Raw genomic sequence first — 14,102 nt, forward strand, 5'->3', positions numbered from 1 at the left:
ACTCCCTTTTCCCTAGGAGAAGCTGGGAGTTAGGGTTCTCCTCTTGATTGTATGGCACTGTGCTGGGAGCAGGGACTCTGGTGAAAAGGGGTCCTGAATATTGGCTTTGGTGTGTCTGGTTTCATTTTCACATAGGGTGCAAGAGCCTTACAATTAGTCTGTAGATTTTACATAACGTGAATCTGTTTGTGAATTGTTGCTGACTTAGTATATTTGTGAGGGAAGCAGGATCCAGGGCTTCTAACTTTGCCATCTTGCCAACATTGCTTCTGGAAATTCTTGTTGTATAGATTTTTCTAAAGTCAAAATACTTTGCCTAAGTTTGGAAATCTTTTTTATTTACAAAAAAAGCTGCTCTTTAACATCTGTGATAGTTTCTCACTTAACAAAACTGATTTCTAAATTTATGACAGTTTTATTTATAAAAATACATCATTCAGTATTTCAGAGATCATTGTTTATAAATCATATCAAGTTCAATAAAAACATTTTTCTATTCTTATGAAGAGCCAAAAATTACCATCAGTCATAAAAAAATAAAAGAACTGGTTAGATAAAGTTTTGCAGAAATAACAAATGTTGATTTAACAGAGAAGAAATATTGTTTCACCAAATCTTTATTTAATATATGGAAATTTACTTCAGGTCAGAATAAAAATGTCGCCATGGACTTTATTGGGATACCAAAGCATATTCTAGTCTTTGGTTTCAAGCACTTATAGATTCTATTAAAGACAACAGAAATGCTACCATAGTAATAACTGACCTATAAGTCTCAGGAAGGTAGTTTATTATTTTGAAGTATAATCCTATTAATAAGCTTCCTGGAAAAGAGCAGGTAATAATACTATACAAACAGAAGTCTACTTTTAAGGTTTCAAATTTTAGGGTATCAGAGAGATTTAGTTATATGTAAATAACCATATTCTGCTAGACACAAAAGAGATGAATAGCAAAAACTTTTATCTTTCTAATGGTTAGTTCAAATGCTATTTAAAAAATACATTCCTGGGGTTCCTGGGTGGCTCAGTGGGTTAAAGCCTCTGCCTTCAGCTCAGGTCATGATCCCTGGGTCCTGGGATCAAGCCCCATACTGGGCTCCCTGCTCAGCAGAAAGCCTGCTTTTCCCTCTCCTACTCCCCCTGCTTGTGTTCCCTCTCTCACTGTGTCTCTCTCTGTCAAATAAATACATAAAATCTTAAAAAAAAAAAGAAAACCACTTCTTTCTAAGGTTTATTCAATAACCAGTGAACTATAGCTTAAATAATGGCAAACATTCAATGAGTTATAAAAATTATGCTTGATTTTCCATTAAGAATTATTATTTTTTATGATATTACTTATTTATTTGACAGAAAGAGATCACAAGTAGGCAGAGAGGCAGGCAGAGAGAGAGAGGAAGGGAAGCAGGATTCCTGCTAAGCAGAGAGCTGAGCCCAATGTAGGGCTCGATCCCAGAACCCTGGGATCATGACCCAAGCTGAAGGCAGAGGCTTTAACCCACTGAGCCACCCAGGTACCCTCATTAAGAATTATTATTAATGGAAAATATATCAGATGAAAGCATAAGGGGTTGAATTTTTCAAAACTAACAACCGTACAGGTGGTGCAGTAAATTCACATCCACAGTTAGGGGGATGGTTAACTGAAAATTCTAGTTAGTTGTCCAAACTACAGCTTCTAACTAAATGCAATCTTAATTATTAATATAAATTTGGTTATAGTAAATAAATGTTTATGAAAGATTGCTTGATGGACATTTATATCCTAAACGTTACCTATTGGAAGAACAGGGCAATTAAAAAGTTTTCTATCCAAATTGAATTCAGAGTTAGATTAATGGGAGAGCCAGAAAATCTAGTCTGAATGTACTAAAACATTAGCGGAAATATAATGCATTAGAGAAAATTGCATTTATCAAAATTTCTCTCAGAAACTGAGATAGGTGGAGGTGACTGGTTGGCTCAGTTGGTTAAGCGACTGCCTTCAGCTCAGGTCATGATCCTAGAGTTCCAGGATCGAGTCCCTCTTCAGGCTCCCTGCTCAGCAGGAAGTCTGCTTCTCCCTCTGACCCTCCACTTCTCGTGCTCTCTCCCTCTTTCTCCCAAATAAATAAAATTTTAAAAAATATATATATTAAATTTAAAAAAAAGAAATGGAGATAGGACAGCATATTGGGATAAGACATTTAGGGTGGGGCACGAGACCCCCAGTGAACATGCTCCAACATCCAGCAAGTTGCTAAACTGCCTTTTACCGAGCACAAGTGCAGTTATAAGAACATGTTTTGCTTTAAGGGGGCAAGTTCGGGGAAAGAGCTAAATTATTCAGGGTAACAGACTAACCTACCAACCTCCTTCTAACCTCCTGTGAAGTTTAATGGGATGTCAATTAATAATACCCTGACCAGCCATTCACATGCTCTTGGCTCAGCCTGGGGAGTCTCCTGAGTCCTTACAGAATTGTCTTTACTTAGTAATGCTTTGGGACCATAAGGTACACTCTAAGAAAGTCACATGAAACAGAATATTCTATCATGGGGATAAAGTTAAGAGTGAAGGATCCTTTTTATAAGATCTACAATAAGTCTTTTTGGAAACAACCACTTTGTTTTTATCTTAAGGACATTATGGAATTTGCAAGTGAGCTTCCCTTCCCTTTTGCTCTGGATGATGGGACACTTAAGGGACAGATTTGCCATCTCATTCTTGAAACAGATTCAGAGTATGTGTTTCTCTACCTCTTATTTCTTAACTTCTATTTTCTTAACCAATTTTTTCTTTCACCTGTACTCCTTCAATTTTTTTTTCACTCTTCTATGTTAGTAATATTTTTGAAAGTTACCTTTATTCCTTTGCAACTAGCTGGAGCCCCTGATTCCAGGCTCTGAGGCCTTCCTCTTGGTTAATCACTCATTTTGACAGAGCACCGCCTCTAGCAGCTGCCTGAGACAAGGGCAAATGAGAAATAATTTTTTTTGATATCTCGCTTATTTGAAATTGTCTTTCTTCTACCTTCACCCTTGATTTTGGTTGGCCATAGAAAAGTCTCTTTCTCTGTGCTTATTGGGCATTTAAAAAGTAGCGTTGTTTCATTATGTTTATAATTTAGCTGTTCTAATACCATTGTACTGATCAAATTATTTAACAATCGCAGGAAATCAGAGCAGGCAAATAACTGAGCCACTGTTTTCTGAACCTTAATACTATACTATATACAAAGTTAACACCGTGTAAGGGAAACTCTTGGGTTCTATTTTTCAAAATATTAAGAACCTATTTTTTCCCATGTTGTTTGTATAACCTTACTCCTTTCTCTTTTTTATTGTAGTTGCCATATGCCAAGCTGGCTTATATGAGATAAGATTACTGACCCCTTTTGGGGCCTCGTTCTGTTTGCTCATTCATTCATCATTCACTCCGTCAATATCTCTCCCTTTCTCAATTTCCCCATCTGGTTTCCTTTCTCTTCACCATTGTCACTCTTCTTTCTTTCCTCCGGGAAAACCCCATAAATGAAAATCCACAGATTGGGAGAGCAATTACACTGCTTGAGCCCAAGGTTCGGATTCAGCCACCTCCCTCTGCATTCTAAAAGCGAATTCTCTCTACCACCACAGACGGACAGCTGTGGTACCTGATTTAAAATACCTTAAGATTTCAAGTTGAAAGAACTGGGCTATGAGTAAGACACTGTGCCAGGTGCTTTAATCTCAAATTCCTCCTCACAGCAGTTCTAACAGAATTCTGTGGGTTTGTTTACTGTGGTTTTACAGGTAAGAAAGAGGATACTCATAGAAATGAATTTGCCTTAGGTTCTACAGTTAAATAAATGATCAATCAGTATTCAAATGTAGATCCACATGAAAAGATGCTCAGCACCACTAATTATCAGGGAAATGCAAATCAAAACCACAGTGAGATATCACTTTATGCCTGTCAGAATGGAGAGTATCAAAAAGACAAGAAATAACGAGTGTTGATGAAGATGTGGAGAAAAGGGAACCCCCATGCACAGCTGGTGGGAATGTAAATTGGTACAACCACTGTGGAGAACAGTATGGACGGTCCTCAAAAAATTAAAAATAGAAATACCATATGATCCACTGGATTATTTACCCAAAGAAAAGAAAACTATGAATTCGAAAAGATATATGCACCACTATGTTTGTTGTAGCATTATTTATAATAGCCAAGTTATGGAAGCAACCTAAAAGTCCGCCAATAGATGAATGGATAAAGATGTGATGTATATAATTATACACACACACACACACAGAGGAATATCACTCAGGTATAAAAAAGAACAAGCTCTTGACATTCACAACATTGCTAGAACTAGAGGGTATTATGCTAAGTGATATAAGTAAAACAGAGAAAGACAAATACCGTATGATTGTACTTCTATGTGGGATCTAAAAAAACAATAGAACAAGCAAACAACAACAACAACAAAACCAGACACAGACTCATAAATGTAGAGAACACACAGGTGGTTGCCGGAGCAGAGGGGGTTGGGGGGGATGGTAAAATAGGTGAAGGGAATTATGAGATACAAATTTCCAGTTACAAAATAAGTTGAGGGGAAAAAAAGTACAGCCTAGGGAATACAGTTATTAACACTGTAATAGCATTGTATGGTGACAGATGGCAGTTACACTTATGGTGGTAAGCACAGGACAGTGTATAGAAGTGTCAAATCACTAGTGAGTTGTAGAGCTAAAACTAATATAACATCATATGTCAAATAAACTTCAATTAAAAAAAGGATGAAAGAAATTTAGATCCAACTCTAAAACCTAGGTTTTTAACTGAGTTTTAAGTTTTGTTTTGTTTTTAAAGATTTTATTTATTTGACAGACAGAGATCACAAGTAGGCAGAGAGGCAGGCAGAGAGAGAGGGAGAAGCAGGCTCCCTGCTGAGCAGAGAGCCCTATGTAGGGCTCGATCCCAGGAGCCTGAGATCATGACTCGAGCTGAAGGCAGAGGCTTAACCCACTGAGCCACCTGGGTGGGTGCCCCTAAAGTTTATTTTTAATGGGAAAAAGTTTTGCTTGCAGGGAGGACAGGTTTTTTTCAGGAATGTTTGATAGTATAACTGTAATATTGCCCTTTGGGCACTCAGGATATCTTAACTTGGTTTGAGGAAGAAAGCAACTTTAAAGTTGAAAGATCATCTTTTAATCATTAATGTTTACATTAAATTGCATTATAGCTGGAGTTTTAAAATTTATAAGATTAATTTTCACCATAGCTATAATAGTAATGAAAAATTCAAATTTTGTGATCCCTAGATCACAAAGTTTTCAAAGGCATGTAAGTGGAAGACTGTTTTGGTAGAGACTGCCTTCATAGATGAACTGCCCATACGTTTAATTTACCTTCAGATAATGAAAAAAATATTCTCTTGGTAGCATATAAAGTATTCTGACATGCCAAATCTCCTCATGGTTGGTTTTTTATGTTTCAGTTAGGGTGTGACATTTTTGCTGTGTATAGACTACTGAAAAAGGACGAGTTATCCCTGTACTATTTCAGCAGTTTAAAAAAGCTTTAAAAGAAATCTGCAGTTGACCCCTGAACAACACGGGGTTTGAACTGCACACATCCATTTATACATAATTTTTTTACAGTACTATAAAAGTATACTGTAAAAGTACAGTATTTTCTCTTCCTTATGACTTTTTAAGATTTTATTTATTTGACAGAGAGAAATCACAAGTGGGCACACAGGCAGGCAGAGAGAGGAGACAGGGGAAAGCAGGCTCCCCACAGAGTAGAGAGCCTGATGTGGGGCCCGATATGGGGCTTGATCCCAGGATCCTGAGATCATGACCTGAGCTGAAGGCAGAGACTTAACCCACTGAGCTACCCAGGTGCCCCTGAGTTTTAAGTTTTAACCTAGTACTACCAATACTCTCAACATTTACTTGAGAAAATCTTAGTCATTCTCAAACCCCTTTCTGTTCAGCTTGAAACAACAAAAAAAATTCATCATTTAATCAATATTAGGCTTTTTTTGTATGGAAGAGATGGTAATAAGCAATAAAGATGGCACTGCCTTGCTCTTCACTTGCTTATTTCACAAGGGCAGAGACAATATTCATTTTTAATATTCAATGAAAAGACTAAAATACAAACTAGCAAAACAAAATGCCTTAAGGATTTAGTTACATCAAGATATTTGAGAAGGAGGGGCCACTGGGTGGCTCAGTTGGTTAAGTGTCTACCTTCAGCTCAAGTCATGATCCCAGGGTCCTGGGATTGAGTCCCACATTGGGGTCCTTGCTAAGCAGGAAGCCTGCTTCTCTCTGTGCTCTCTCTATGCTCTCTCTCTGACAAATAAACAAAATCTTAAAAAAAAAAAAAAAAAAAAAATCCTTGAGATGGATGTGGGGTGAAAAAAGGTAAACATAGATCATGGAAATGGAATAAAAAAATAAAATCAATCCTTCACTTTATTTTGTTTTTAACACTTCTATCCAATCATTTTAGAGTAATATACTCAAAACTTAGGTTTGCCTCAGTTTCATATGCCTTCCCATTAAAGTCATGACCTGGTTTACAACAACAATGGCCTTTCGCTAATTTTATTTAAGATTTTATTTCCAGGATAAGAAATTAACTAAAAGGGGGCACAGGTGAACTTTCAGGGATGGTAGAAATGTTCTCTCTTGATTGTGGTAATGCTTACATGGCTGTGTTTGTCAGAATTCATAGAACTTCACACCTAAAAGAATACATTTTAGTGCAGGTAAATCACCTCAGTAAACTTGACTTGAGAAAAAAAAAAAAAAAGCCTGAACTCTTAACCACTCAGCTAAAAATAAAATAAAACTTAAAATACAGTTTATAATTTAGGTGTAAAACAAATCTTATTTATAGGAGTGAAGCAGATCTAGTAATTTTTTGTATTTATTTATAACACTAATAATCCAACTGGATTTTATATAATTCAATATAATAATATCAGCATTTAAAAATAGGATATAAAAAAATGTTTTGAATTTTTTTTACAAAGTAAGGATTTGGACTGCAAAATCTTCCTTACAACTGTAATGTTGCTACGGCAATGCTCTCTATTTTTTAAAAATCTCAAACAAAATAATCTAAGCCTATTAAAAGTTTCAAAGATTTAAACTGCCAGAATATCACCATAAAAGCTGCTTACATAATATGCTGGAAATTCTACATTTAATAGTTAAAGACAAAGAATTACCTGCTAGCTTTATTAACTGATAGATTCCACTATGTCCTAAAACACAATTGTAGCTCTGCTTCTAAAAAAGGCAAAGAAAAAAAAAAGTGATTGTTTTCAACAAACCTGGATTTAAAAAGACAACAACAACACTATTAAGAACACAGGAAGGGGTAATTAAGTTATGTCTCCCCTTTATTAAGGCTTCAATAGATGAAAAAGCATCCAAGAAACCATTTACAAAGGTCCCCGCCTGTAATTAATTAATTGTTTTAGAGACCAAAGTCACTGGACTCTGTCTGGGAAAACAGTCCCAAATTACACATCAACCTTCTCAACTTAGATTTGTAGAATCTCAATTTGAATACCCTCTGTTTTTATTCTATCAGATATACTGAAGCCAACCACGTCAGTTTGAATTAAGAGGGCTAATGTGATTCCAAGCCCTGGAGACCCTGCAACAAAGGTACTTGTGTAACAGAAAGAACTTTTTCATTTTGATCAAATGAGTATAACTCTGGCAGATGTCATTGATCAATCAAAAAATACACACCTGATTTTTTTTCTAATATGGAAGCAAAGTGTATTTTTTTTTAGAAACCACACCTATGTCTTGAATGGTAGTGTTATTTAATAATCAGACCGAATAGTTGCCCTACCTCTTGCAAATCTTTTTTTTTCTCTTCTTTTTTTTATTAAATTTATTTTTTTTAAATAGCAAAGTGTATTTTTATTTATGACTGTGATAAAAATGCCCTTTAAGTTCTCTGGGTTTGGTAAATTAACTTTTAGAAGAATGAAAAATACCTTACGTGCTACTATCTATAACATCTAGAATAATTGCCGTCTCCCAATATCCGTCTTAACGTTCTCAATTTTTTGTTTTGTTTTGTGTTTTTAGGAAGGGAGAGGGAGTTCGAGGAGGGGCAGGAGAGAGAGAGAGAGAATCTTAAGCAGGCTCCACACCCAGGATGGAGCCTAGCGCAGGGCTCCATCTCATGACCCTGAGATCACGACCTGAGCAGAAATCAAGAGCGGGGTGCTTAACCGAACGAGCCACCCAGGCACACCAACATTTTGTTTTAAAAGCTAGACAGGCTTAACTATATCTTTATAGCAATAAAGTCTGATTTTGTCCATGTGCTTATGTGTTCTCTAATGTTTTTCACTTTAATAATACATAACGATAAAAAACCGCATAAAAATCTGAGAAAGTATTCAAAGCCTTACTTCACTGGGAATGACTCCATTCTAGATATTAAAGGACAATTAACTTGCTAAGAACAAATGCTCTGAGGCTGTTTGTGAAAACACGTTGGAGCGGTATCAGGACATCCATGATGCCTACAGAAGGTACCCTAGGAGGTAACAGAATACTGCCAACTAGGAAAAAAAAATTACCCTAAGAATTTTATTCTTTCCAAAATTGTAATCAAGTAAATAAACTGAGTAATCAGTATTTATTAAAAGTACATAGATCATGGAAGTATTTTTATATCTGCTATCTCTGGGAGCTAGGTTCACCAGTCTGAAACTCAGCCAAGTGAAGTCCTTGTAGTGACAGTTGCTTGTGTTGGGGGGAGAGGGTTGAAAGGTCAGACCTCTAAAATGACAGTGACAATGAAGGCAGGAATGAGTCAAGAGCAAGCAATAGCAAAAGTTGGTCCTAAAGAGGCAGCTGAGAGAAGAGCAAGTCGTGGGCTCACTGGCTTGGTGCCTTTCGATGAGGACACGAAGGGGACCGAACAAGGAGTCAGGTAAGATTTGCTAGTGTGGAGGGAATTAAAGGGTTCTGTGAATAGAAAATCAGAAAGCTTGGAATAGAATTAGAAAGCTGGAGAGTTATTCTAAGGAAGGAAGTGGCTCTGTTGTATGTGCTACTGGGGGAGGGGATTCTGAGCTGTTACTAGTATTTAAACACCTGCCCTAATTAGATGTGTTCATCAGATGTCAGTGCCATGAACTGTGACAGACATTCCAGATAAGGGGGAAAGGCCCAAGGTTAAAGTTACTTTGTAAATCCTAGAGTGAGAGGGAGACTCTGGGGCATAACATTATGGGATATGGGTTCTCATCCCATGAGCTCTGGAAATCAAATAGGTCTATGATGGTTAACAGATGTATTAATTTGACTGGGCCACAGAATGGTCAGATGTTTGGTCAAACATTATTCTGGGTGTTTCTGTGAGGGTGTTTTTGGATGAGATTAATATTTCCATTGGCAGATTAAGTAGTTGCCCTCCATAACGTTGGTGGGCCTCATCCAGTCGGTTGAAGGTATATAAAAACAGACAGACAGACTCCCCCGACCCCCCAACCCCTGTGAGGGTGAATTCTTCCTGCCTTTGGACTTGGAAAGGAACCACACCGTTGGCTCTCCCAGGTCTCCAGCGTGCCGACTCACGCGGCAGATCTTAGGGCGTGCCAACCTCCATACACGTGAACCAATTCTTTACAATAAATCTCTTATGCACACATATATAATATTAACTGAAATAGTTTCATACAGGATTGAGCTCAGAGCCTGGCACATAGGGCTCAATAAATGGAAGTCGTTATTTTTATTATAATAGAAGGCTCCATTTTGAGAAAAAATCCAAGTGAAACAGTGCCTAAAAATGGTGAGGAGGGTGGTATGAAAGTGAGTAGGAGTTTTCAAAGCTCAGCCTAGCCAACAGCAAAGTGTCCCCCTTAGGTCTTTCCTTCTAGCTTTCTTTCTTCTGTTGTCATTAATCCTACTGTTTTTCATCACACTCATGGAACTCTTTGTCTGGGAAAACATAGCTGAACTGCTTTCTAAAACCCTAATTAAAATCTTGTTAAAAATCTTCCAAATATGGGGTGCCTGGGTGGCTCAGTAATTAAGTGTCTGCCTTCGGCTCAGGGTCCTGGAATCAAGCTCCATACTGGGCTTCCTGCTCGGCGGGAAGCCTGCTTCTCCCTCTCCCACTCCCCCTGCTTGTGTTCCCTCTCTCCCTGTGTCTCTGTCAAATAATAAATAAAATCTTAAAAAAAAAAAAAGACATCCAAATACATATCACTCTTTCTTGACTTAATTAAACATAGTGCATATTACAATGTGGACCTTCTGATTTGGGATATTGCAGAGCTATTAGATTATTATTGAAAATATCAGTAACCACTGTAACATACTATATATGTATGTATTTTCAAAATTAGATCTTTGATAGCAACTTATTTTTTCATTGGTCTTTTGTAAAATCGAGTGTGGCATCAATTCCAGCTTGTTGAGTTTTGGAGAGTAAAGTTTGACGGTAAAAATCCCCCTCTCTTTGACAGTGGTAACTTATAAGGTAGAGAATAAATTAAATCTCTTCATTTTATATCCTTAAATCTTCTCTCCGGGTGGTAGAAAGTATTGTGCAGAAACCAAATCTACTTCAATGTAAACATTCCATTTAGCAACCAGTTGTAACTATCCCCAGAAGGAGAGCTTCTGAAATTCCTAATTTGGGAGTGGGGAGGGGCGGAGAGGGAGAGAGAGAATCCTAAGCAGGCTCCAAGTCCAGCGCAAAGACTGACATGCGGCTCAATCCCACAACCCTGAGATAATGACTCGAGCCAAAATCACGAGTCAGACACTCAACCGACAAAGCCACCCAGACACCTCACCTATTTAAAACAAAAAAATAATAATAACTATTTCCCTGTGATGAGGACCTAACTAACCCAGTGTGTGGATTACAGTTATGGCCTGGAGAACAGGACGAAGTTCTACCATCTCCAATCTAAAGGCACACCACACTGCTTAGATCCCAAGATAATTTAGAGTTTGATTGTTTTATTTTGTCTTCTTTCTCATGGGTGGTGGTGGGGGGGAGTGGGGCAGGGTGGGCTTAGAAAAAAGGAAGCTGTGTCCCTTACTGCAACAACACAGGTGTGCAGCCCAATCCCCTTAATTATTACAAAAACTCTCCCTTCCCCAAATTTGCAATCTGCTTTGGGAAACCCCACATTTATTCAATGAAACAAAACACTATGAAAAATACAGCTCTTATTACATGCTAGCACTGTTCCAGATGCCAAAGATACAAAGACAGACACTAGTCCATAGTCCCAAGAGCTTGGTCTAGTAGGAGAAACAAACATGTAAGCAAACAATCACAACATAGTGAACAATTAGTGAGTAACAGATGTCGTTCTAAGAAAACAGGTACAACTTGGGGGCAAAGAAGACTACAGAAATGCTAACAGGCTGCTACAGGATGCAGGTGGCCTGTCCCAAGGATAAGTATTTTTAAAGCAAAAACTCAATTTCCGGACTAAAACAACTTAATTTCTGAACGTGAGAACGTTAATGTTAAGGTTCTTATACATTATATACGCACAGAACAATAACCTACACAAAGGGAAATTAGCTCAGTTTGAGAACGTGATTCATCATCATTCACACCTGCTCCAGTTAAGTCCCTCCCAAAATAGGCATTACATTGAGGAAAATGTGGGAGCAACTGTAAGGTATTAGGACAAAGAGACTCCTGTTGCTATATACCAACAATATAAAACAGTATGCATACTTCCGGACAGATTTGTTAGATCCTAAACTGTCCCTCCTTTTTAAACTGTGTTAAGATGGACACTGAATGGGGAATAAGGCCCTCAACGCTTGCAGTTTCCATATTTATTATCTGAAAATCTCCAATGTACAAAGGCCAATGTGGTTATTTTTGGAAAACAAATGAAAATCACACATTTGGATTCGGCATTTCTGTCATTCATTCAAGTCATGATCTGCAAAGCTACCTTTATATCACAACTAACTTTCCACCGCTTCTAAGAAAAGAGCACATGGAAAAACTCAAGATTACAGCCCGACAGTTAACGTTCCCTTATTACCATTTGACATTTCCCGGTTTATCATTACTTTTAGTACTCTTCTGTAATATCCAACCCTCTTCATCTAGCAAGGTCAAAAACGTCATGAGCAGTGTTTTATAAGCTGCCTACGGAGACAAACCCTGTGAAACCTGAGGATGCTACACCAACAACAGAATGCAGGTCACCGTGACACGGCCGACCACTCTGCAAAGTCAAAATCTCAGTTCATTTTACGCTGACAGCGATTCTTTCCAGAACTTTCCCCTCCCCCCCAAAAAGAACAGGGGAGTGTCTATTTCACAAGGTGTCTGGCGCTACTTTCTTTAAAAGGAGGCTTTTATGTATTTCCTAGAAGGTCACCTTGGTAAGCCGGGGGGGGGGGGGGGGGGGGGGCGGCTCGGGAAAGAGAGCCTGGGGTTTGCAGCATCAGGTCCTCACCCGGTGACCTCCAAGCCCCTGAGCCTGGGCTGAACCTAGAACGACCACCGCCCCTCCTACCACGTAGGGAACATTCCCTCGCACTGCCACGCCCAGTTCGGAAGCGGGGGTCCCAGGAGGTCCCCCCACCAAGCGCTGATGGTGACACCAGCCACGCCCGGCCCCCACGCCCCCCCCCCGAGTTCGTAAACGCTGAGTGATGACCCCACGTGGGCACCGAGGGCTGGGCCCCGACGGCCTCGGGCCCCTGCCTGTTCTGACCAGCCCGCACCGCACCCCGTCCAGCGGGGAACTTTCCAGAACCCTGGACTCTCCGGGAAGTCCCGAGTCGCAGAGCAGAAGGGAACTTTGGCTCAATTTGGCGGGGCCGGGCTCGCACGCAGAGACCCTTGAGGCGCTTCGTCGGGAGGCGCCCGCGCTCCACCCTCCGGCCGGGCCCTCATCCTCCAGGAGGCCCGCCAGCGGGGCGAGCAGGGACGGGGACAGCCGCCCCCAGCCCGCCTAGTCCCCTCGGCCGCCTTTACCTCGCGCGACCCCACCGAAGCCGCCGAGCTAATCTTAGAAAACAGCGCGGCGCGCGCTCACGTGCGCTCGTCCGCGGGCGGGGGGCGCGGTTCGGGTGAGTCATGGCCCCGCCCCTACTCGCCGAGGACGCGCTGACGTCAGCCGTTTCCCCGAAGGGTGACGTCAGCGCGCCTCGCGGAGGCCGCAAGGCCGCCCGCAGAACGTTCACTGAGTTTCTATGCCTTAAAGGGACCAGGCGTCGGATCGTGAAAGGTCTGAAGAGGTGACTCCAGTCACCCAACCGTGGGGTCAGAGCCCATCTTCTATCCTTTGTACTGAGAAGTGTTGACTGCTGAGATGGTGATGAAAAAAAAGGAGAGCAACTGAGCCTCATTGGAGGCTGCTGAATGCCCCAGAACCTCCTCCTGGAAGCCCTCCTTGATTAACCAGAATCTGATCTTGACCCCAAAGTCAGAGAGTTTTCCATGGCTCTTGACTCCCTACCCCTTCACTTACAAGCCCTCCTCATATGCTTATATGTCTGTTGGTAGGGAAAAGCTGTGGTTTGAATGTTTATGTAATCCATCAGTTTGGGCCAGCTTGTCCCACTTATCACTGTTTTTTACTGTTTCCTAAAGTGTTCTTAGTCATGTGATCTGTAACAAGTTACATAACTCTGGATGTGACACTGGTGAACTGGTCTCCAGACCCTCCTCTGATGCTAATGTTGCCTGTGGAAGCTTCCGGAACAAGAGCCCTGTCTGACACTGGGCCACACAACGCTGTCACAGACAACCTCACAGAGAGGTTTGCCATGCTGAGGTTTACCATTCGGCAGCTATTTTCATTACCCTCCTTGTGCCCCTGGTTTAATCCCCATACTTTCTCTCTGAGGTAGGTATTATTGTCCCTATTTTAATATGGATGAGGAAGGAAATCGAGGCACAGCAAGATTAAGTATGTTTCCCTAGGTTACACAGCTAAAGAATGGCAAGCAGAAAACCATCCCCAGGTCGGGGGACTCCCAAGTCCAGGTTTTTAGGGATAAAGGTGGGCTGTGAAATACGTCTTATTTCGTATGTTGAGTCTCCTACAACCAGTTTTCCCCTTATAACCCAAGCCCA

The 14,102-nt window shown here is 40.2% G+C and overlaps 1 long non-coding RNA gene across 3 annotated transcripts in view; it reads right to left on the bottom strand.

Annotated features, from left to right (window-relative positions):
* The window catches only part of LOC122918556, a 58,808-nt gene extending 45,715 nt beyond the window's left edge, over window positions 1-13,093 (bottom strand). For 2 of the 3 annotated variants that reach the window (XR_006386627.1, XR_006386626.1), the window contains exon 1: window positions 12,999-13,093. This is a non-coding gene — a long non-coding RNA (uncharacterized LOC122918556). Of the gene's footprint in view, window positions 1-2,844; window positions 2,940-12,998 lie in introns of those variants that run through there. The other variant, XR_006386625.1, reaches the window with a different exon arrangement.
* Between the last annotated feature and the right edge of the window lie 1,009 nt (window positions 13,094-14,102).

Source organism: Neovison vison, chromosome 10, assembly GCF_020171115.1.
Source record: "Neovison vison isolate M4711 chromosome 10, ASM_NN_V1, whole genome shotgun sequence".
NCBI lineage: Eukaryota > Metazoa > Chordata > Mammalia > Carnivora > Mustelidae > Neogale > Neogale vison.